We start from the raw sequence: 26,004 nt of genomic DNA, 5'->3' as shown, positions 1-26,004 counted from the left end.
GGGATAAAGTAGGAATTTGGGAATAACATATAAATGCTACTATATATAAAATAGATGAACAACAAGGACCTGCTGTACAGCACAGGGAACTATACACAATATTTTGTAATAACCTATATGGGAGAAGAATCTGAAAAAGAATATACATATATATGTATAACTGAATCACTTTGCTGTACACCTGAAGCTAACACAACACTGCAACTATACTTCAATAAAAAATAAATCAGTTTTAAAAAGAATTTGAAGTCAAGCAGAATAGCAGAAAACCTTGGTAAACTTAAAATACAATTTATCTACACCAGTGAGGAATGTCTCAAGTCCCTTCTACCCTTGAGAGAAAAACCCTGTGAAGGAATGATAAAATGTGGCCCAGATTTAGGGTTAAAAGAGTTTTTTCAGGTATTGAAAAAATAACTCCAAGGGATTTGAAAGATGTACATCTTGTTTCTTTTAACTTTTGTGACCATCCAAAGATTATTTAGACTAAGTTTAATATTCTGATTGCTACCCTAAAACTTTGGAGATTTACATCACTCATAAATGCTCATTCATTTCCAATCTGCGAGCTTCTCCTTAATGTATTTAATCACCGAATTTCACCCCACTCTTCTCCTTTCTGACTCCTTGCCCCATAAATCAGGCCCGGGATTGACAATACTGAAGATGTGTGAAACATCTATTTCACTTCCATATTTTATGACTCTCTAAGAATTTCCCACCTCTTTTCTCAGTAATTGTAACCCTGTTGAGAGTGACACAGCAATCGTGACAATATTCAGCTATGATGTAGATTTTCTTACCACATCTAATAAGGCCTCTTTAGAAAGTAAGCTGCTAGAGAAAGCTGTCTTTATACCTGAAAGGTAATAGAGAAAAAAGGGAAATTTATGTAAGCCATTGAAAAATGTTATGCATAGGTAGGACTTGTGTTCTTTAAAAAAAATTCAGGGGGCTTCCCTGGTGGCACAGTGGTTGAGAGTCCGCCTGCCAATTCAGGGGACACGGATTTGTGCCCCGGTCCGGGAAGATCCCACGTGCCGCGGAGCGGCTGGGCCCGTGAGCCATGGCCGCTAAGCCTGCGCGTCCGGAGCCTGTGCTCTGCAATGGGAGAGGCCACGACAGTGAGAGGCCCGCGTACCGCAAAAAAAAAAAAAAAAGAAAGAAAAAAAAAATTTCATATTTACTGAATTTATGGATATTTCATTCACAGGGAAAATTTTTGATTGTTGCTACATTAAAAATCTCTTTGGGGTCACCTATGATTTGAAAGACTGACAACAGAAAATGCAGGAGAGAAAGGAAGAAACAAAAAGAGAGAAAAATTGGGGAGGGCTCAGGTTACACAGAGGTGGTGAGAGAAAATGGGGTCCTGGGAGGAGCAAGACCAGCCCTTTCCAGTTGCTTCAGGGTCTCTGTAACCGCTTGTGTTTCCCTCCCTTCTGTCCCACTGCATTTCCTGACCAGAGGCCACCATCCCACTTGGATTCAAAATGTCTGTACCCGCCTGGCAGACCACAGGTTCTATTTGGATAAGTCTCTGTTGGCTATGCCAATGGATGTTTCAAAAATGAGATGACAGAATTGAAACAGGGGTTGGAGTAGGTGGTATGGAAGACAAGTTTCTACCTGCTGCACTGATTGGTTTATTCCCCATTTCAAGTACGTGTATGGCATATCAGGTGCTTTTTGTTGTTATTGTTTCTGTTTTTGGTAAATGCTATACTTTCTTTAGTTCAGTGCCTTTCAGAATAGTTCCATCTGCAATCTTACTTTGAATATTTGAATCAACGCAAAAATTCTGCCTTCCTTAAGTAGGTTATAAAGCTCTTAATGAAACTTGACACATGTTATCAAACCAGACTCATTAAAACTCTCTTTTTGAAAGTCAGTGGATTATTTCATTAAGCGAAAAAGCTCTAGATACCATTTTACTTTAAAATCCGCTGGTGTACCTTATGTTTGGCATTCAAAAGACATTCAAAGGTTCAACACGTAGACTGACCATATTGTATACTTGTTTGGGGTCCAAAAAGTCATCACATTTACTCATTTGAATTTATGGATGACTTTTTCTTGTAATTAGATACTTAGATCTATTTCCCAAATCTCTGTGAATATATGTGGCTTCACTTCTTTTTTTAAGGAGATGAGTGTGCCCAGGTCTGGTCAACATGGTTTAAACTGAATTGATCTTCCCTAGATCTTGAACTTATCAAGTCATAATTATGGTCTAGGGGAGATGCACAAATCAGAAACCTTGCCAGGAGCCAACACCTGGGAACCTTTCCTCTTCCTTTCTGTGGTTCTGATGTAGGACTTGTTGATCAATGAGAGAGCCTCCAACTAACATCGGTATATAGATGTGTGTGTGTGTGTGTGTGTGTGTGTGTGTGTGTGTTCAGTTTTGTATCCCATTCTCTTATTTGAAGTTATGAATAAAGGCCTTCCTAAAACACCACTTTAATTTTAATGTAAAAATCAGTTATTCCTGATATTGAATAAGTACCAGCATGCTAACTTCAACTCGAAACCTTAATGCTTTTGGCCAGAGGCCATTGTAAAACTTCCAGAACAATAAAACACAGCCTTCGGAATAAGATTTTAAAATATGAGAAAAAGATTAGACTGAATTCCCAAATGTAAAGCCACAACATCCCAAGTTAATTTTAACTCATAAAAACCAAAGCATCTGCATAATTACTTACTGCAATTTGAAACAAGTCTTTGCTCAGTGTTGGAAGCAGCTTTTCAAAAAAAAATACTGTAAAACCACAAACATGCCTTTCTACAGTGGCATTTATATCCATATCTATCTATATACATAGTGAGAGCTATATCTGTAAATAGATGGAAAGATAAATATAACGAGAGTACAGGCAGTAAAGGCAACAGCAAGAAGTACGGCCCCCCTGCTGCTCCCTCCTTGTGTGGGGAAATCAGATTAATCCCACCTAACGCTGCATAAGTTCCAGACTTTCTGGAAAATTCAGGAGTGGTGTGTTTCCAAAATGGAGGTCTTGGATTTCCTGATTGTATAACCTGTGAGTATTGAAACGATCAACTAAAACATGATAAGTGATTTGCCGATTCGTATCCCAAATTTGTGGCCTTCATATCAGTTTCATAGAAATCTGATTCTCTCAACTTTAAATGCAAAAGAATTCATTCACTTCACATTACGAGAGAGTGATTAAGACGCTCCAGCACGTTCTTTCTTTTGTTTATACAGAAATGGGCCAGGCAACAAGCTCTGTGTCTACTACTCAGATGCAGAAAGAGAACAATGTGCAACGATGAGGCACAACTAGTGTCGTTTTACAATCTTATTACAGTGCACTTTTATTTTTACCCAGACGTATTCCTCCAACTTAATGTGGGGAAACTTTTTTTTTATTTTGTCAGTTCTGACTATTGAGATCATCCCATCTATGAAAAGTCTTCTTTAAAACTTCCTCTCTGAAGGGTGTGTGGATCTTTCTAGGCAAAAGCATTCTTTCCTTGTTCTTTGTCCTTTTCTTAAGGTACTTGTTTTCTTCTGAGTCTCTAAGGTTTGGTTTCCCCTCTGGTATGCAAGCCTATTGACTTGGGATGTTCATTCTAGGAAGACAGCCCTGGAAAAGGGTGCATAACTCAGCCAGTGTAATGATTTCAGCCTCTAGTTACTTATTCCTCCAACAACTTTTTGGGCAGTGCACAAACTGTGCAGCTGGACATGGGGGCCATGATGTTATGTCAGGTTGCAGTTTGTGTAAATGCCTTTATCCCCCTTAACCTTTGGTTTCAGAATCATCTCATCTTTCTTCTCCATCCTTCTATAGTACAAATCCAATTTGTGTGAAGTAAATTTAATAATTGTTTGCTCACTGCATCCAGGTCTGGTGAAGAGTTCAGATCTTTGGAAATTGTTTATATTTCTTTGCTCATAATACATATGATTCCTAAGTGATGTTTAGCTTAAAAATATGCTGTATTTTCTTCTCCTCTGACACATTTCAGCTGTATATCATAAGCATGACACTGTATTTGAGAAGCAGGAGGGTAACTGGTCCATTTGGAAGTACAAAGCAGAGGGATTCAGGCAAGGTGAGGCAGGTAAGGCTGAGGGGATTGACTGCAGTGAGTCCTTTCTTGTCACTGAGCTGGTCTCTGAAGACACATCTTACTCAGTTCTCAATTCTGCACCAACATTTTAAGATAGAAGTTGATAGATTTTATTTAATATATGTGCAATTCTGTAAAGCTACCATTTTAGAATGTTAAAACTATCCAAGAAAATAGCCATGCTTGATGTAATATCTGCTATAACGTTAAAATATAAAACAAATTACAACACCTGAAAAGGAGAAAACCCTTATATCACGTAGTCTGTTTTCTTTTCAAGCTAAATCCCTTACGACAGTAACTTTCTGTCTGTGGAAATATGGTTAAGAATTATACACAGGTCTCAGGAGTTCTGTTTGTATTATGTAGCCTGCTGTATGCTACAACTAGATACTTTGCAATTTATATCAACCTGTACAACAATTCTTAAATATAAATGTTATTATCCCAATTCTAGTGACGAAGCAACTCAGCTTAACTTGTTCACTATCTCATCGCTAAGTAGTGGGGCTGAGATTCACGGGCTCAGTTCCCAGGGAGTCTTTGTACTCATCACCATATCTGTGAGCTACATAATTTCATTATTGATACATACTGTGTGCCAATTCCAAATATTAACCCAGTTACCTGTAAACTCAATCGTGACTTTAGTTAGTTATTCAGCGGAAATCTGGTTGGGGAAATTAACTTCCATTTCACCCTCGCGCTCATTGTTTAACGAGGGCCAGCACCTTGAATACTAGGAAACCAGAAGACACCAAATATAAACATCTCGGTGATTTCTCATTCAGAGGAGCCATTCCTTTAGCTGGGGTTCTTTCTCCAAAGCAGTGATTTCACAATGCAATTAATTTGTCTTCGTTCTACAATTACATACTTAATCCTGCAGTGAAGAGCAACTTCATACTTCATTCTCTGAACAAGAGCTAATGGAGCAGTTCATTTTGTGGAGAATTGAAAACTAAGTTGTCAATTCCAGCTTTCCCCGATAAGTATCCGTGGGGGGAAGTAGCAAGGCAGATGAATTAGAGCTGATAATTTGGATGAAAATGATCTCAGCCATCTGAGACTCAGGCAATGAACACATGTTTTTCTGTGATATTTTAATTTGTTCATGAGTTTATGTTATGAGATTAAGGTATCTATTTTAATTTTTTAAAGTCTCCTTAATACAATTTGTCCTGAAATTGTATTTTTTCACTATTTATGTTTATTTATTTATTTATTTTAACATCGTTATTGGAGTATAATTGCTTTACAATGTTGTGTTAGTTTCTGCTGTACAACAAAGTGAATCAGCTGTATGTATACATATATCCCCATATCTCCTCCCTCTTGTGTCTCCCTCCCACCCTCCCCATCCCACCCCTCTAGGTGGTCACAAAGCACCGAGCTGATCTCCCCTTGCTCTGTGGCTGCTTCCCACTAGCTGTCTATTTTACATCTGGTAGTGGATATATGTCCATGCCACTCTCTCACTTTGTCCCAGGTTACCCTTCCCCCTCCCTGTGTCCTCAAGTCCATTCTCTATGTCTGCGTCTTTATTCCTGTTCTGCCCCTAGGTTCTTCAGAACCATTTTTTTTTTTTTTTTAGATTCCATATATATGTGTTAGCATATGGTATTTCTCTCTTTCTGACTTACTTCACTCTGTATGACAGACTCTAGGTCCATCTACCTCACTACAAATAACTCAATTTTGTTTCTCTTTATGGCTGACTAATATGCCATTGTATATATGTGCCACATCTTCTTTATCCATTCATCTGTCGATGGACACTTACGTTGCTTCCATGTCCTGGCTATTGTAAATAGAGCTGCAATGAACATTGTGGTACAGGACTCTTTCTGAATTACGGTTTTACATTTAAAATTTTTTTAAAAAAATTAAAAAAAAATTTTTCTTGAAGAATGTCCCAGCAGTGATCTTTTTTTTTTCAAATGCTCTTTTGACAATGATATGGTATGTGCGTAAGTATTTGATAGATGTTAGCAACCAGTTTCTATTAGTATGGAATAGCATTTTCATTAGCAGCTTCAGCTGAGGCATTGAGATCTGAATGAATTTCAAAACTAAACCTTTTTTTAATTAACTTCTCTGTAGCTTTGAGATATGTTGGCAACTAATGGAATTTGAAGATGGAGTAGCCATCTGGTTTTAAAATGGTTTCTACCTTCTTGGCTCACTAGGAAGTGCTAATGTGGAACATTGCCAATCAAGTCCCTTCTACCATCATTAAAATTAATTTCACAAACTAACATAATTCAATGACATAACTTAGAGTTACTTAATGCTATCAGGCATGAATGCAATGGTGAAATAAAGAATATCTTTAAATATTATTATTTTACCTATCTAATATCTTATACTTATTTTCTTATTCTTCCTGAGTGAAATTCTGACTCCTTTCTGGATTATTTTATTAGACATAATCCTTGATTATTCAGGGTCTTTGAACTGAATGTTCATGTTTGAAGACTTCATGAGAGTTTAAACTTTGGCTTCATCATCTCCCATTTATAAATACTGTACTAGAATATAGTCTTTTAGAAGGGTAATTAAGAAGAATGTTTATCCTCTGTTAATTGCAAACATATACATTCTGTACATATACACATGTAATACTAATTCATGGTCTTAGGAGCACATCATACTTCAGCGGTCTTTCTTGTTATTTTCATAAAGAAAAAAACCATTTGATTTTCCAGGAATAGATATCTTTTCTTCCCGCAATATCTCCATCCTACTCATTAAGCACCTTAATAGTTAACTTGACTCTATTTTCCGTTGGATACATAGGCTGTATATATTACAATGTCACTTGCAGATAGGAATGGAAATTCAAGTTCATCGTTGAATATTTCCTCTTTAGTGGGAAAATATGATTCTCTTTTAATTATAGATCAACCTATGGACAGAGAACATTAGGATAGTGGAGAACATTAAGATAATCTTTTTTTTTTTTTTTTTTGCGGTATGCGGGCCTCTCACTGTTGTGGCCTCTCCCATTGCGGCGGAGCACAGGCTCCGGACGCGCAGGCTCAGCGGCCATGGCTCACGGGCCCAGCCGCTCTGCGGCATGTGGGTTCTTCCCGGACCGGGGCACGAACCCGCGTCCCCTGCATCGTTAGGTGGACTCTCAACCACTGTGCCACCAGGGAAGCCCAAGGTAATCTAATTTTTATTTCAAGTTTATATTTCACATCAGTTATGCAGACATGGTGTTCTTCAATGCCATGGTCACTTTTTCTCCAGAAAGTCCAGATTCATGGAAAGTCATCTGCAATGACTCGGTGGGTGCTGTGTTTGAGTCTTGCCTTCATTAAGACACATATTAGAGGCATTTCTTTAAAATGAAAATCTTAAAAATAACTAGGAACCTTTGGTTTCTTCCTGACTCCCAAAACCCATTTAACTGATGACTTAATACAATCCTCTCTGGTACTTTCTTTCTCAAGCGAGTAGAGACTGGAGAATTTTGGCTACTGTGTTTGTTCACTGGTGGCTTTTGTCTAAGCAGTTGTCTAGTAATCATGTTAGGCTCATAGAATGAATTGAAGTAAAAGCCTTAGTTTGCTTTCCTTATTATTTACACCAATTAGAAGGACTTACTCTTCACTTGGAACTTATTTCTGTCTCCAAAAGGTAATAAGAAAAGAAGAAATATCCATCTCTGAAATAGAAATCTAAAATTCTTTCTTATTTGGTCTTTCCAATCAGAAAGAAGTAATTACTTTCTAAAGAGGGAGGACATGGCTCTCTTTCCATTTTCAGTTCCATGAGTGGCTTTCTCAATGGCCTAGTAAAGGTAAAATTTGCAGCAACTTTAGAGATATACTTTTATAAAATTATCTCATCTGTATATTTTAACAATATATTAAAGTAATTTTGAGATGATTTTAACAATATATTAATTTTGAGATGATTTAATCATGTTTAGGGAAAATTAATTTTGTGAAATATAAACCACTGAAGAGATCACACTGAAGAAAGTCACAAGACTCAAAAAAGTTGGCATTTCAAGAGACAGGTGATGGATTCCATAAGAATCAGTGCCTTAGTTTAAGACATCAGGAGCTAAGTTTCTAAAGGGTCTGAAGAGGCAGTAAAAAGTTAGAAATGTAGTTCCAATTTTGCTGCTTTTTTCAGTGTAAACTTTTGCAAATTCTTCTCACCTTTCTGAACCTCAGATTTTCTTCTCTAGAAAGAGCGATCTCTAAGATGTCTTCCAAGTAACATCATGGGATCTGTGTGGCAAAATAGAGAGTATTCTTGCTTTTGTCTAGTACTCTTTTTAAGTCTAGAGGCTTTTTGCTCACTCTCACTTCTTATTATAATTATAATCAATTTTTTAAAAATTAATGGATTTCCTGGTAACTTTTGTAACAACTGCTTTCTTTGGGTTTAGTAGGAAGAAAAGAACAATCATCATACACTTATATTTATATCCCTAAGAGTTTATTTTTCAGATATAATAGACTGACTTTTTAGGTTTTCTTATTTTATATATTTCACGGGGAAAGTTATCATGGTTAGTAAATAAATATTACTTGAATAATTCTTTAATCCAGGAATCAACTACACATGTTTCAGAAATTCAGGCACATTTTCAAATGCCACTAATATTCTTCTTTACAGTTTTCCATTTATTATTTTTTCTCAAGATTTTAAAATTAAATTTTGCTTTTAATGATACTCATCCTACATAACTTTGTGTGCTTTAACTGTGTTTTACTTTATTATCACCTGGATAATACTGTGTCATTACAATGATAACCGTTTTAAGGTTTAATATGTCAACTTGGGAAACACAGACACACACAGACAGACAGACAGACAGACACACACACACACACACACACGCAAGCTAGATTAATACTTTAAATGCAAAGACTTCTAATGGTCCCAAAGTATGAATAATTGAGACCATGTAGGTATTGCCATCTTCCCTTTCCCAGTTTGGGTTTTTCCCCAAATTCTATCTTATGCTAATGATTCATTGTCTCTCCTTATGTCACTCACCCATCTCCTACATATAAACAAATATTCTCAAATTAATGTCTTGAATTCAGTTCTATCAGGAGACTCTAGACCAATATTATCAGCTGTCTGTTGGTCCTTTCCATCTTGGTACCTCATTTTTCAATGTTTGCTATCCTACCAGCCCTCCCACTCAAAATGATAGAGTTGTTTTTGAAATCAGCTACTTTCGGGAATTCCCTGGCAGTCCAGTGGTTAGGACTCCATGTTTTCACTGCTGAGGGGGCTGGTTCAGTCCCTGGTTGGGTTATTAAGATCCCACAAGCTGCATGGTGGCCAAAGAAAGAAAAAAAAAAAAAAAGAAAGAAATCAGGTACTTTCCCCAAATTCCTCATTTCTAGTGACTGTACTTTCCCCCTCCCCCAGATCAGGCAGACTCAAAACCTTTGGCTTGTACTTTTCTTGCACCACACTAATCTAGTTGTAGTCCTTCAAAATGGAGTGTACTACTATCCTTGCATTAAATTCCTCACTGTCCCCATCCTTGTTTGTGGCCGTACCACCTCAGGTAGCAGCATCTTCACTGGTCTCTCTGTCTATGCAGATCTCATCCCTTTTCTGGTCTCTGCTAAAGCTCAGCTGGATTAAACTCCCTCAAGCACAAACTGTTGATCTCATGCTATGGGCTCAGGATTCTTCAAAGCTGCCGCTTTGCCAATCTAATGGAGTAAAAACTCTTTATTGGCAGCTAAAGAAGTCCAGTGTAGTCAATGGAATATGACTCAGCCATAAAAAGGAATGAAATTGGGTCATTTGTAGAGACATGAATGGACCTAGAGACTGTCATACAGAGTGAACTAAGTCAGAAAGAGAAAAACAAATATCGCATATTAGAAAATGCATATTGTGGATTCTGAAAAAATTGGTATAGACGATCTTATTTACAAAGCAGAAGTAGAGACACAGACGTAGAGAACAAGCATATGGATCCCAAGGGGGAAGGGGGGGAGTGGGATGAAATGGGAGGTTGGGATTGACATATACACACTACTGACACTATGTATAAAATAGATGACGAATGAGAACCTACTGTATATCTCAGGGAACTCTACTCAGTGCTCTGTGGTGACCTAAATGAGAAGGAAATCCATAAAAGAGGGAATATATGTATACGTATAGCTGATTCACTTTGCTGTACAGTAGAAACTAACACAATGTTATAAAGCAACTATACTCCAATAAAAATAAAAAATAAAATTTTAAAGAATAAAATAGGATGGACCAATGGGGAAAAGAAATCTGTTCTCCTTTTTGTTCTCTTTTATTTCCTTCTTTTGGATTTATTGTTATTATTATTATTGTTATTCTTTTCCTTGCTAGTTTGTAAATTATGTATTCTATTTTCTTTCTTTCAATAATTACTCCACAAATAAAAATATTTACACGTAAAACAAAAAAAAAGTCCAAAATCTGATTCCGTCTATCTTTCTACTATTTCAGTAAGTGGACCTAATATTCTAACCTGTTTTAGTGTTTACTGGTCACCTGAAAATGTTCATTATGTTAGTTAAATACTATTACTACAATAATAACAATTCTTCTTCACGTGTATTTGACTGGAATTCTGCTTCTGGTCATAAAGAAACAATTAGTAGAAGATGGGAACTTATGGCATAAGCAAATGTAAACACTGAACAAATATTGGATATGATGCAGTCATTTTCAGGCTTTGGCCAACAGGTTGTGCAGGACTTGATTCTTGAGAGAAAAGAAGCACATGAGGTGTCTCATATTTGTCTCAGCTTTCAGCCTAGGTGTGGTTTCCCAGCACTGACCCAAGGAGAGAAAGTGGAGCTTTGTGAGGGAAGGAGCAGATATCAGAGAAGAGGAAAATGTAAGATCTGCATAGGATGGTCCCTCAGGTCCATCTGAGTGCACCTGAGGGCTGAGTGCACATGCACAGGAAAAGACTCCCAAAGGCTTCAGGTAGGACAGCTGCTGTGGAACTAAGAGTTGAATGGAGATTCAACTCCACAGTCAGAGGTCATGTGGTGCTGAGTGATGTTGGAGTTCTGGTCTCTCCAGAATGAATCAGCCTAGCTGAGCACAGTGGACATTCAGTTGAGATCCCAGAAAAGCCACATTTTGGAAGTAACCACAGCCAAGAGTAAAAGTGATGTCTTAGTACTAAGGAGAAAACCAGAATACACTGACACTATCACGCATGAAATCAAGCCTGACTCTGGGGTGTTTTCGAACCCTAATAACCAGTTTTCCGATTCTCTGGATACCAACCAGGTGCTCAACAAGTAAATTCTGACAGTAACTACCCAGAGTTATGATAGATCCCACAGCTTAAGCGCTCAGGGCTGCAAGACTGCTCCTCATTTCAGATGCCTACTGCAAGTCCCGGAGTCACCTGTACTTCTAATCAACGAGCTATAAATCGGGGGTTCCCACAACCTCTCCTCAGGTCTAATTTGCTAGAACAACTCACAGAAATCAGGAAAACACTTTACTGTGACTCATTTATTGTAGAGGATACAGCTCAGGAACAGCCACATGGAAGAGATGCACAGGGCAAGTTACATCTTGTGGCATACAGAGTTTCCATGCCCTCTCTGGGTGCACCAGCCTCCCAGCAACCAGTGTGTTCAACAAGCCAGAAGCTTTCTGAACCCCGACATTTAGGGGCTTGCAGAGGAGGGTTATGGAGGTTTCATTACACAGGCATGATTTAGTAAATCATTGGCTACTGGTGATTATTAACTCAATCTCCGGCACCTCTCCATACACCCCCCCACCAAATTTGGGGGCTGGGGCTAAAGTTCCAAGCTTCTAACCAAGGCTTGGTCTTTCTTACAACCAGTCTCCATCCTGAAGCTGTCTAGGAGCTGGCCAAGGGTTGCCTAATTAGAAAAAAGAGGCATGCCTATCAATCACCCTTATCACTCAGGGAATTCCAAGGGTTTTAGGAGCTGTGTGCCAGGAGCCTGGAACAAAAAAACAAATACATATTTCCTGTTATACCACACTGAGAGAATCCAGATGTTCCACTTGTAGCTCAACTATCTGTTAGAGAAAAAGTTAGCACACTTTATAGGGGAACAGCGTAATCTGCACTCCCTGCAATGAATCATTAACAAATAGAAAAGTGTAGAAATATGGTAGATTAAATTCAACCTTATTAAAAATTACAATAAATATAAATGGACTAAACATTCCATTTTAAGGGTAGAAATTGTCATATTGTGTGAAAAGAAGACTCAAATCTGTCTACAAGAGTTACACTTGAAGTATAAGGTCACAGATATTCTGAAAATAACTTAAAAATTATACAGGCATAAATTGTTTCATTGTGCTTCTTTTTATTGCACTTTGCAGATAATGAACTTTTTACAAATTGAAGGTTTGTGGCAACCTTGCATTGAGCAAGTCTGTTGGTGCCGTTTTTCCAACAGCATTGACACACTTCATGTCTTTGTGTCACATTTTGGTAATTTCTGCAATACTTCAAACTTTTTCATCATTATTATATTTGTTATGGTGATCTGTGATCAGTGAGTTTTGATGTTACTATTGCAAAAATATTATGATTCGCTAAAGGCTCAGATGATGGTTAGCATGTTTTAGCGATAAAGTATTTTTAATTAAGAGATGTGCATTTTTTAGACATAATGCTATAGCACACTTAATAGACCACAGTATAGTATAAATGTAGCTATTATATGCACTGGGAAACCAAATAAATTTGTGTGACTGACTTTATTACGATATTTGCTTTATTGCAGTGGTCTGGACAAAACTTGCAATATCTTTGCGGTTTCCTGTGTGCAGATTTTTTTAAATTAATGAAATCTAAATTGACCTTTTAAAAGTTTATATTTAGAGCTTTCCTAGTCTCTCTAAAATATTCTTCCCTAGGTCAAGATTGTAAAAATATTCCCTTATAACAAGGATAATGCAGCAACTGGACTTTTCATATATTACTAGTGGGAGTATAAAGTGATATAACCATTCTGGAGAAAATTCTGGTAGTTTGTTATAAATTTAATCATACATCTACCATATGACATAGCATTCTACTTCTAGATATTTACCCAAGAGAAATGGAAACGTTTGTCTGAAAAGAGATTTGTACCAGAATGTCATGGTAGCTTTATTAATAATAGCCCCAAGGTGAAAACAACCCAAATGTCTGTGATGATAAGCGTATTGTGGTAGAGCCATAGAATGGAATATTGCTCATCAATGATATATGCATGTATGTATGTATATGTATGTATACACACTTCTGAAACATACAACAACATGGATGAAACCTCAAAAAATCATTTTGCTGAGCAAAAGACCCTGAACACAATTTATTTGTGATTCTGTTTATATAAAGTTCAAGAACAAGCAAAACTACTCTCTGGTGACAGAAATCACATAGTGGCTGAGGCATGAATAAAAAGAACATGAAGGTACTTTTAGATGTGATAGAAATGTTCTGTGTCTTGACTCAAGTGTGAATTATCTGGTTGTATGTATTTAGCAACTTATCAAATTATATACTTAAGATCTGTGCATTTCACTTTAGGCATATGTTATCTCATATTTTCAAGAAGATAATTAACTACTTTAAGAAATTGAGTTTGACCTGGAAAAAACAAAGAAATGAGAAAAATACTTTTGAATGCCCCCTTGTCTGACTTTTAAAATTTTCTAATTTATTTCCTCTCATTTGAATCCTACCGGGCTTCCAAGCCCATTTCAGATGGGAATTACACTAAATTCTAGGAATTACACTAGATATACATGGGTGCATTCATAGAGCAACTGTCAGAAATGATCCTGCCTCACAACTGTTTGTATAAATGATATATCAGCAAACATAAATGTCCACTGCTTAAGGCAAATAATTCACCTGTTCATTCAAGAAAAAATAATTGAACTGGACATTGGGCTGAGTGTTGTCAAATCTAAGAAAAGGTACTGTCTTGGGCTTCAAGGCTCCTTTTGTTTTGAATGAATTTGTTCACTAAATGGATCTATTAATAGCATTTATTCCTCAACATTTATTTTACACAAAGTATTACCTACCATATTCAATAAAATGTTCCCAGGCATTAAGGATAACAATGATGTCTAATAGAATATGGCTCATGACTTCAAAGATCTCACAGTTAATGTTCAAGTCAAACAACTGAATAAGGAATTACAAAAATTTAGACCTGTGCCAAATGCTTACATAAGGTTAAAAGAAGCAGACTGGGGAAATGCCCTGGAGGGAAGGACTTTTAAATTGAAACTTGAAGAGAGAATATTAGGGTAAACCTTACAACCTTGCAGTATTGCTGAGATTCCGCTACTTTTGACCTACAGAAATGGCAAATCCATATGACTCAAGCTAATACCTACAAGAGCACTGTTTCTAGCAAGAGGACCTGGGGAAAGGCCCCCAAAGAAAACAAAGTATGATGCATTCAAGGAACTGAACAATTTAATTCAGTTCTAGTAAGACCAAACCCTAGGGTGAGAGTTGAAACTGCAGCACAATGTCAAAATTATAGAGTGAGGCAGCCATTATTTCAGAATGGCAATGAGAAGAAACAAACATCAGAGAGAGAGAGGAAAAAAAGCACAAAAACATCAAGCCTGAATTCAGGAAGTGATGCATTTGGCCATCACATCTCCTAAGCTTGATGTTCTGGAAGGTCCGTTACAGCTGCATAGAGAGAACCCACTGAACAGGTATCATGAGTCCTTATTCCCATGGTCCCTGTTCCAATGCTATCTGTAGAGACATTTATGAGCTGGTGCTCCTGCTGTAATGGACCTGCTGAGACTGGGAAGCTGTGATGCACTAGACAAATAGAAGAATGATGCCTGGAAGTCTAGAGTCTCCGCTTACTCCTCTATAGGACTTAGTGACTCATTCGAAGAGCATATACTACATTAAGAACCTTTGCGAGAAAATAGCCTACCAATTGTGCACAACCTACCAAAATGAATTTTTTAACTTTTTATGAAAATGTGAAATGATTCTAAAATGCTATCTAGTTATACTCACCATGTAATGATAATATTGAAATCATTGTAGATCTATACATTCTTTTCACTTATTCTTTGTAAACTAGATAAAAATGTGACTTCTTTTTATCAAAAATTATTGTAATTTTTATTACAATTTTACTACAATTGAAGGACTTCAATTTAGAAAATTCTAAATTCTGTACCTCTTTTCAAAACACATCTTAGCAGCCAATAATGCTAATTCTCAGGAAATGTATTCATATAGCACAGTGTAAACTTGTAATTCACTAATGTGTCACTTCCTCCCATTAGGAAGCAACCGTCATTTATGGAGAGCTTGAGAGCAGAGTGCACAGAGCCGGAGGGCTTAAGTGACTTCAAGATGTTGACTGTAATGTTTTTAGGGCCTTGACAACGATGAGGGATGTCAGGTTTTTTCGGTTTAGTGAGTTTCCCACTGAATACAGCAATTCAGCATAGCACAGGGAGACAGGAAGTAAGAGCTTTCTGGTAATGGATTCTGTTTATTTGTTGGTTGTCAGTGATTTGACTTCACTCCTGATCCACTCCAGAACAGCCGATGAACTCAGAATGCACCACCGCCATCAAGCTACTGTAAAATACCTGATGTTCAGACAGGCTTTCCTTAATGCATGTTTCTTTCTTTCTTCTTTTTGCTCTTGTTCTTGACCTCTGCAGTGATTATGTTCCTTGTTATCTGTGAAAGGTCTGTTGAACAAAGCTCGTGTGTCAATATGAACACTCATACATACAAGTTATTTTCAGGAAATATGTGTTATTCTCATTTGGTGACAAAGATATGATAATGCCAGTTTCACCTTCTTTATAAAACTTGAAAGTTTATTGTAACTTGTGGATATGGACATTCAGAATATGTTTGTTATGTTAACTAGCAAATAAAAAAGATGAATGCAGTAATTTTTTAAAAAAGAAAAAAATTACTTGAATAATAAAATAACATTCTCTTGGACGATGGTTTGGAGAAGAAGATTTTTCAGCTACTTTGAAGATTATAAACATCTATATGGCAAAAGTCATGGAGTGAATAAGAAACAACCCAGGTATTTATGTCATTTAAAATATAAAGCATTGAGGCTTCCCTGGTGGCGCAGTGGTTGAGAGTCCACCTGCCGATGCAGGGGACACAGGTTCGTGCCCCGGTCCGGGAAGATCCCACAGCGGCTGGGACCGTGAGCCATGGCCGCTGAGCCTGCGCGGCCGGAGCCTGTGCTCCGCAACGGGAGAGGCCACAACACTGAGGGACCCGTGTACCGCAAAAAATAATAATAATAAATAAAATAAAATATAAAGCATTAACTTGGTGAGTATTTGAATTTTAAGTTCAATAGGATTATCAGAAATACTTTAAAAATATATTTTGATTAGTATGCCATTTAAAATGTACTTATAAAAACATATTAATTGGAAAATTGCTTTTTGTATTATCAGTCTTCAGATTCATTGTCATTAATTGTGTGACTAATTGTCAGAATCACTAGCACTATTTAAATTATTGCCAAATTTCATAAAATCTGAGACACTTTAAATATGCACCATTATTTTATATACAACTAAGAGAGAAAGGAAAAGGGAAGAAAGGAAGAAAAGGAGGGAAGAAAAAAAGAAACAGCAGAGTAAAGGAAGGGGAGGGGGAGGAGGAAAGGGAGAGAGAGAGAAGGAAGGGCAGGAGGGAGGAAGGAAGAAAGGAAGGAAGGAAGGAGAAGGAGAAAAAGAGAAAGAAAATTAGGATGCAAACTGGGACACAAGGGTTTTTTTTTACTTAAAATTTTGTTTCATTCCTATTGGAAAAGCTCTTTTAGATTCATCTAGATATAGATTTTTTGTTATCATATATTATTGTACATTCTTAAAAATGAACGTACAAGCTCCATAAGTTGGTGAAGTATTCCCAAAACTTTTCCACAGTCTCTCTTATGATTCACTTTTGATGCTCTGTCATCAGCATCTTAGTTTTCCATGCACAGCCATCCTCAGTGACACTAAAAGTGGTGAGGGTACAGAACCTTTTTAAGAAGGGTTTCACGGTTGCCTCTGTGATTGTCTATCCAGCTCTTGTGGCACATCCTGCAAGTTTTCTTTTCTTGATCTCACCAGAATATGTTCCTGGAAGGTTTTCAGATAATAGTCAGAACTGATATTTCTTCCTCAAAGTCCTTCAAGTGGTTTTTGAATGAAACACAGCAGGCCCAAGTTCCCACCTGTGGCAGGACTTGAGAACAGTGTCATGACCACCATCTGGCTGAAAGTGATTGTAAGAAACTACTGGCTGGAAGATGCATTCTGATTTCAGAGATGTTAGGATATGAAAAGTGTGCATCTCAGAATTGTTGGAATGCAATAATTTTATCATTCGCTTCTTTTTGTCACTCTTATTGAGTTTGTATAGTTAAATTAAAAGGTGTTAAATGTCTGTCTTATGGGGCTCTGCTTTAAAGCTCATCTGTGTAGGACAGGTTAAAGGCTTTCCTATCTGTAGGTTTCTGTGGCTCATAGGTCAGTAAGAACAAAAGTTACCTCTTGAGATGGAGAGCTGCTGAGTTCATTGGGGGAGACAGCATGATATAGGTTTGAGGTAACCTCTGCGGTGACTGGGACAGAGAATCCAGAACACAAAGAACCTTTAACAGATGCTCTGAGGATGAAAATGGGGTTGTACGGTGGCTCTAGTCCATGTTGGTATGGCACTTTTCTCTGGCAGCATTCAGCAGAAGGATAGAAGCAGAGATGTGGGGTTAATCAGAGGTAGAGGTTTTATAAAGCAAGCTTCGAAGGAAAATCTCCTAAGACCCACACTGCTCTTACTTAGTTGAGTTTTGTACGACCACTGCAAAGGGTGACATTGCAAACAGAATTAAGGAAAGAGCAGAGAGGTAAAACCACTTCTTGATTATATTTCTGCATAAGGTGCATATGGATTAAAACAGGAAAAGAATATAAATATAGATTTTAAAAGTTCAGATTTGTCTTGCTTCACCTGCCAGTCTTCTTTGGCTGCAGTTCAGTCTTGTGCCAATTTATAGGTGTTCACATTTTGTGGAACTCTCTCTAAGTTCTGTAACCATTTCAATGACTGAAACCACAAGTGTGTGTAGTGTTTACTTCCCAGGTAACCATATATGAAATGTGTGAGAGCTGCTTCCGGCTGCTTCTAGTGCATTTGGATTGATCTAATTTGATTCCTAAGCCCTGAGTGAAAATAATCATTCAGTATAGGCAAAGGCTTCTGCCATTTGGATTGTGATTTCTTTCAATCAAAAACACATAACCTTGGGCCGAACAACGAATGCCTTCCTTAAAAATTACCTCTAAATATAATTTATTATAGAATGATTTTAAATTAACTCAGAAGGATTAATGACGACAAGAATGAGGAATAAATTTCTCCTCTTGCCTTTCCTCTGTATTTACAAATGCCAGTTGTTATCTATCCATATTATGGAAATCAGAGGTCTCCTGGGTGATACATAGCTTTCTTTTCCATCGAATATATAGCCCTATTTTGTAGGATGTGGGAGAGCTTTGGTACCCTATAATAATGAAAAATCCAGGAAATGATAGTCACTGACTGAATATAAGAATCTCAATATTATTGGTTTTTTTAATAGGTTAGACAGTACCTGTCTTAAAAAAAATAGTAGAAGTTCTTTTTTATTTTTTAATCCAAAAAACATGTACGTTTATTTTAAATCAGTTTGGTACATGATACAGATTGGTTTTGGAGTTTTTAATGAACTGAAATAGAAATTTCTAAATACAGCAGTGTCTGTGCAACAAATATCTGTAAGGTAAAATAAGGGATTTTAATAGAACTACAGTCTACCTGAACAAGTCAGATGAAAAATCTGCAAAGGTTTCTATATACCTTCGGGATTAAAAAAAAAACCCCAAATTACTAATGGCTCAAGATACTAAACAGCTAAAGGAAGAGGGGAAAAGGCTGTGAGTTCTGTTGTAAGAGCTCTTTTTGTAAAATCCAATTCCATATTATCATTCTGTTAGAGCAGTATTCAAAATTACAGAAGATGAGAGGCTTCATCAGCTATATTTTCACAAAAATAGCTATAGTGTTAACATTAATGTGTGGCAAGGTATTCCTGTCTAGGTAAATGACAATTATAACATTGTAGCTAATTTTTACCACTTTGGGAGAATGGAAATTGTGTATATTTTCAACTGAATCTTGTATCTTAAAGCACTCACTAAAAACTAATAGCCATGGCACTGTAATAAAATTTGTTGTGCAGTACCAAAAATATTACTACTGAGGGAAACAAAAATGTGAGGTAAGCCTGCCTTTCCCCAAAAACCTTTGAAGCCAGAGATTTTAAACAATTAAGGCACTTGAAAACATTAGGTATATATACCAGTGTGCAAGTAAAACAAACTTTAGCTGTACCAGCAAGTAAAGGAGAAACAGTAAATCTTCATTTTAAGAACCTTTTATTATCTAAATGTAAGGAATTTTGGCTTCAGAAATGGACCAAAGCAACTTGTCATTTCTTACTATAAAATACTGAAAACCAAGTGCTAAACACAGCTGCTATAGGCTAGAGAAACTAAAACAAAAAACCTTAATGACCTAGAAAAGCAAAAGCTCATTTTAAACTGATTTAAGCCTCTGAACTAATGCAAGGTGTCAAAGGCAGGGAAGAAGTATCCCTCTAAACCTGAAAAAACTAGGGCTTCATAAGGAAACTAAAAAAATAAAAGTATGCATGCTTATCATACTACAGGAATTGAAACTAAGAAGAAGGAAGGGTGGAAAAGGAGAAAGAAAAAGTACAATCTATTTATCCAGGGCAATCATCATTAAAAATCTACAGTAATCTGATAAACTAAATTTTTTTCTGAAATTACACTGCTCACATTTGCTATCTTAAAACGATTGTCTTATTTAAAGAGTTAATAAATGATTCTAAAACAACTTCTTTCTTTCTTGCCTTATAGAAGTTACTTTTCCAGAAAGCTTGGTGGAAATCCTTTTAAGGTACAACAGTGTTAGGATAAGTTTTTGAAGTACAAAGGAAAATATAATTAAATCAACTTTATACTTTTTAACAGCCATAAGCAAAATGTTGGGAGGTTCAGTAGATCAAGGCTTTCGACTTTGTGTAACATCCTTTAAGTTACTCAGGCTTGAGATAAAGTAGGTAAGTTTTCAATTAAATAGTAACATTATGGTATCTAAAAGCAGGTTTACTACTGCTCACATCAACAGTTACATCCTCAGTCCAACCTTTCCCTTCATTAATGTGAAAGAACAAATCACCAACATTTTAAGTTACAGTCTACCTTTCAGTCTGTCTTTTAAGGCACTGTTCTTTATTTTCTCAACGATATAAGGTGCTTTACAAGTATCAACAATAACCTGCTACACTTTAATGTTTTGTATACTTTCCCTTCATTTCTTTAAATCTGGAATGTAATTCTTTGTGTGGCATCTTTTTTCTAATGTAGAAAAAATAACTTATCAAGCACAAAATTCCACTCTAAGGATACTAAATTTATAAATTTATTCCACTTTTTGCAATTGTAGCCCCAAATCCACCTGATTGCTGCTCATTTGGCACATTTTTCTCAATTCTGGTCACTAAACTACATCCCAAGTTAGCATGAAAAAATGCAGCTTTCAGGCTTTAAAATGACTACATTTGAATTGCTAAAAGAGTCATGAGGTCGTCTGCGCAGGACAATGTTTTCCATCACTTATAGAGTTACATTTGGCATGTCAAGAAGAGAGAACTTAATCACACAGCAGCAGCCATTTAAAATAAAAGAAGACAGCCACAAGCATTCATGCAGAATATTTTAAATATTCCCGTTGAGCAAATAGATTTAACTGGTTTCTCTTCAAGGGCGATGCTCCTATATGTATCCTCTGAAAAATTAAAGATCCTAGAATAGCGTCTCCCATGTGGCACATCTTGGAAGAGAATATTTTGGTTTCAGTGAGTTACACACCAGTCCGTGTTAATTTAGCGGATCTGTTTACAGAGTGCGGTAGTTTCGATCTTTCGATTTGCGGAATTTATAGAGAAAGAAAATTACAGCCTGCACACCCAAGACAAGGACACTTCCTTCAACGAAACTGGCTGCCCCAAAGGTAGACTTGCGCACAGGTTGTGAAGCCGGAGTTGAAGTGGTATCCGTTGTGCCTGATGTAGTAGCCGTGGTGCAGGCTGTAGACGGGGAAGGCGGAGTTGTGGTTTTCGCTGCAGAATTGGTTGGCAGTGGTGTGGCAGGGAGCCCAGGACAGAATTCTGTGCTGGTCACCCCCTTGCCATCACGAACTGTGGGATTATCTGAACAGTAGCTTTTACCTTTGCATTCTGACCCCAAACGGGTAGCGTTAGCATCAAAACAGGAAACACCGTGCTGCGGCTCTCACAGATTTCTGGGGCTGGAGTGGTGCCCGGCGGGAGCGGCGGCGGCGGCGCCGAGGCTGTGCTGGCGATAGTCGGTAAAGCCGCGAGTGTAGTTGCGCTCGCGGCCAGGGTGGTGGTGTGAGCCGCGCTCAGCCCGCAGAGCGCTGCCAGTCAGACGGCGGCCAAAAGCCGCGGTCGCCGGAGCCCGGGCATCGCGGCCGATGCGCTGGCCTTCGAGCGAAGGCTGGGACACCCAAGGTTGCGTCCGTCCCTCAGAAGTTCTTTTACTAGAGGAAAACTAGAGGCCTTACCCCTAAAGTGGAATAGGATGTCTAATGCAAAATTATTCATTTAAAATTTGGGGGAGGTGCTAACCCAAACAGTTTTTTAAAAGCATAGAAAAGGATGCATTTTGCATATTGAGGAACAAAACCTAGCTTTATTTTGATGACTTCCCTGAATAACCCAAGATAATCAACTGATAATCGTTGGAATTTATAGCTTCAACAGGTTAGCAAGAAAATATACAAAAAACAATGCTTTCCTGTAGACTAGCAATAACAAGATAAAAATAGATTGAGAAAAGTTTCCCTGGTAAATATCAATAATATATGAACAGATAGAAATATAGTACTTTACCCATGATTTGAGAGGTAAATCTGAGAGCTTAGTAGCCAAAGTCATGGGTTCTGGAGCCAAGAGAGTATACTAAAAATACCAGCTTTGTCACTCACTGGCTATGTGATACGAAGTCATTTAATGTGAAGAGCCATCTCTGTGCTTCGGTTCCCTATCTGTGAAATGGAAATAATAACAAGGCCAACACCAAAGGGTCACGGTGAGAATTAAAGTAGTTAATATTTGCAAAGCATTTAAACAATGTCTACAGTGTGGTCAGTACTCTGTAAATATTACTTCTATTGACAGTATAAAACTTTACTGAAGAACATAAATAAGTAATTGGATAAAAAATAATCATAATACTGAATAGGAAGACTTAGCATTCAACACTGTCAGTCCTTCCCAAATAAATCTAGAGATTTCATCCAAATCTGAGCCCAGTCTCAACAAGAGTTTTTATAATGGAAGTGATGCCCTGTAGTCATACATGGCACAAGTTCTAGAATCAGACAGCTTGAGTTCCTTCCTTAATGGTGCCAATGATTGTTCTCCTAATCTGTAAAGTTAATATAATGATGAAGTATATCTCATAAGATTAAGTTTGATGATTCATGTCAATAAAGCCTTTGACCCAGTGCCTGACCCATGGAAAGCAATTTGCAAGTAAAAGTTGACTGTTAATATTTGAGGGGGAAAGTGTTTTACTAAAGAAATAATTGTACAAGAGTAGAAAAGTGATTTTTTTTTTTAAATAAGGGAAGGAGGGAAAGGGGCAATGACTCAGGGAGATTATTCTAGACAGGGAACTGTGTTCTCTTTCTACAGCAGTTAGAACAGTGCGGCACAGGCTCAAAGATGAGCGGGTGAACAGAGCTGAAGATGAAGTATCTAAACAGATGACAGTAATAATCTACAGGAGGAATTAAAGATCTACTCTGTATCAGTACTCTTTTGAGCAGTTTACATGTAAATTAATCACAACACTGAAAGATACTATTGTTGTTACCCCTGAATTACAGAGGCACAGGGAGGTTAAGTGACCTGCCCGAGGACTAGTGAGTGTCAGTGTGGGGTTGGATCTGAGAAGCTGGCCCTAGAGTCCACACTCTTCTCCACGCCCTAGGAGATTTTACTGTTTGGTAGAGCTGAAACGTTAGATCACGGGAGAATATTTAAAGAGTTTGATAAATAGTGCTAGGATAACTAACCAACTGGAAAAAGAACTATATATATATATATATATATATATATATATATATATATATATATATCGCCTTACATCCCAAATTGATTAAAGATTTGAGCATGCTAGGTAAATCTAAATAAACTTGGAAGAAATCATCATGGGAAGGACTTTCCAAAGTGTAGCAAGGTGTAAAGCTGAACCCAGATGGGTCTGTTGATTCCTCGTTGAGAAATGGATGGGTCTTCATTGGCATCAGTTAGCAAGAGTCGATAAGCTTGGAGAAAGGGGCTTTTGAAGCAGATGTCTGTGCAACCATCCCTAAAAAATGAGAGCTGAGGCATGGGGATTAACAGGGCAGGACAAAACTGCCTGGCCTTGGTGGCCTCTGTATGGAGAGAAAACCCAGGAAGAATCTAATTCCATCCAGTTCAGTTCATCTCAGTAACATGAGCACCTGCTGTGTGCCCTGTGTAATGTTGCAAATACAGTGTGGAAAAAAATCAGCACTTTCTCTGTCCTCATGGGGCCAGTTTACAGTCAACTGAGAGAGACAAAAAAATTGTGTAAGAAATTATAATACAGTGTGTTAAGTGCTGTGATAGAAATTCAGGCTGTTTTGAATAAGAAGGGCACTTAATCCAGATTTGGCACTTATAGAAGGCTTCCCAGAGAAAACAATATCTAGGCTAAGATCTCAAAGTTAAGTAAGATGTAGCCAAGCATGCCTGCCCCTTTTCCTATGCCTATTTGTGACCACAACCATATTTTATCCAGGTGGCAAAGGCAGAAACCTGGACTTCTAAGGAAATAGGCAAATAAACAACCAGATATATAGGCTCCAAATCAGGAGCAAGATTGGATGGATGTGTAGAATGCAGGCCTCGTCAAGCCAGCTGCTAGTGATGGAAAACACATGAGAAGAGATTGTCAAGGGACAGGGTGTAGAGTTAGCACAGGTCCTAAAGCAGCATCCCGAGTCACCACCAGTTCTGGGACAGACAGAGAAACCCAGAAAGTATAGTGGGAAAGGGGAAAAATCATATAGAAAAACACTAGGAGAGTGAGGTGTCCTGGAAACCAGCGGAAGAGGATTTCAGACTTACAGGAGAGGTGAAGTGAGATCATCACTGATGAGCAGAAGGTTGGTGTGAGAGCTCAGTCCGCAGAGGAGTTCACGAGGAAGCCAGACCACAGTGGTCAGAGTGATGGATGGAGAGGAGGGGCCAGGTGACTGGGGACCTAGAAGTACTGTAGGGAGAGCTGGGGTTGGATTCCCCGCAGCATGGGTTCTCAGGAACAGCAGTCTGTGCATCTGGGCTATTTTTCCAGCGGAAATCAAATAGTTGGAACTCAGACATGGAGAAGGCAGACAGCCTAATTGGATGTTTTGCCAGACTAGTAATGAAAGGAAATGGACAAGGGATTTAGAGGTCCTTGAGGAAAGCTGGCTGAGGGTTTTAATACAGCGGGGAGTTCAGCTAAGGAATGACGGGAGTGAAGAGCACTAGAGATGCTGGATAGGCAGAAACGGTGATGGGACAGGCCAGTCGTCACAGGTCGAGTCGCCCATGAGCACAGGAATGATTTTACCAGACCTAACGGATTGGAGGTGCTGGAAGAATAGAAGGCTGAAGTGGACTAGAAGACAGAAAAAGAGAAGGCTGTTTTTACGAGGCTCCCCTGGACTTTGCAACCTGGGCACACGCTGCTTTGGCATCCTGGAGACATTGTGAGGGGGTGTCGGGAGAGACGGTCAGTTCTAAGGAGGAGAGTGCCCAGTGTGCACGGGGACCAAAGAGACCAGACCCCAAGTGTCAACAGCTCTGTGAGCATGGAGGGACAGCACCTGGGACCAGAATGCACCTTTGGCATCTAAGGGTTTGACTGCATTAGGAGGTCAGACAGCGTTATCCTTGGACATCCTCAGGAAGTCTAGGTCAGTAGGCTTATTCCTCTGGTGAGCTCAGGAGGTATGAGACTGCGGAGGAGACTCCTACCTCAGCAGATCAGAACAAAAAGACAAATTGAACAAAAATATTACTAAATATTGAATAAAGAAAATTGGATCCCAAGAAGTGGACAGCCAAGAATTTCCACACATGTTTGGCAAAATGTGAATTGAAGATCATTTGAAAATACATGTCACAAGTTTTAAATTAGGACATGAGTAATTCCACTGCGGGAAATTTATTCTGAGAAAAACGTTCTGGCAATTTGGGTTTCAAGGTCTGTTTCAGTGAAATGGTTAAGGGAGGGTTATAGAAAACTGACCCTCCTGGATTTGGATCTCAGCTTTGCCGCTTACTATTCTTGATGACCTTGGGCAATTCCTCTGTCTCTCTAATTCTCACTTTTCATTATCAGTAAAATGGGTGCATTAGTACTGACTACTTAGAAAGTTTTGAGGGACACCATAATGACACATATAAAACCCTGAACACAGAAGCTGAGATATCACATGGTAAGTCCTCAGTTTATTTTAATCATGCTAAAAAAAGAAAAAAAAAACAGAGGGAGAGAAGAGAACTGAGAAAAAGAAAAGGGGAGAGAAGAAATCATTCACAGCCTACTGGTGAAATAAAATACAGTATATTGAGAAGATGAATACTATATTATATATTTATGCATATTGACAAGAACAATTGTGGGAAACAGATTTTTTAATTTTACAAAAGCAGATTATGAAAC

The 26,004-nt window shown here is 37.9% G+C and overlaps 1 protein-coding gene and 1 pseudogene across 2 annotated transcripts in view; one reads left to right on the top strand and one right to left on the bottom strand.

Moving 5' to 3' along the window:
* The window catches only part of CTNND2 (catenin delta 2), a 935,284-nt gene that overhangs the window by 220,941 nt on the left and 688,339 nt on the right, over positions 1–26,004 (top strand). The gene's annotated exons all lie outside the window — the stretch shown is intronic.
* On the bottom strand, positions 21,133–21,722 carry LOC307183454 (sialomucin core protein 24-like; annotated as a pseudogene). Its single transcript has one exon. The product of its transcript is annotated as a sialomucin core protein 24-like (transcript).

The sequence above is a fragment of the Stenella coeruleoalba genome (assembly GCF_951394435.1).
Source record: "Stenella coeruleoalba genome assembly, chromosome: 3".
Taxonomy (NCBI): domain Eukaryota; kingdom Metazoa; phylum Chordata; class Mammalia; order Artiodactyla; family Delphinidae; genus Stenella; species Stenella coeruleoalba.
Note: the sequence above shows the minus strand (reverse complement) of the source record. Positions and strands in the feature narration are given on the sequence as shown.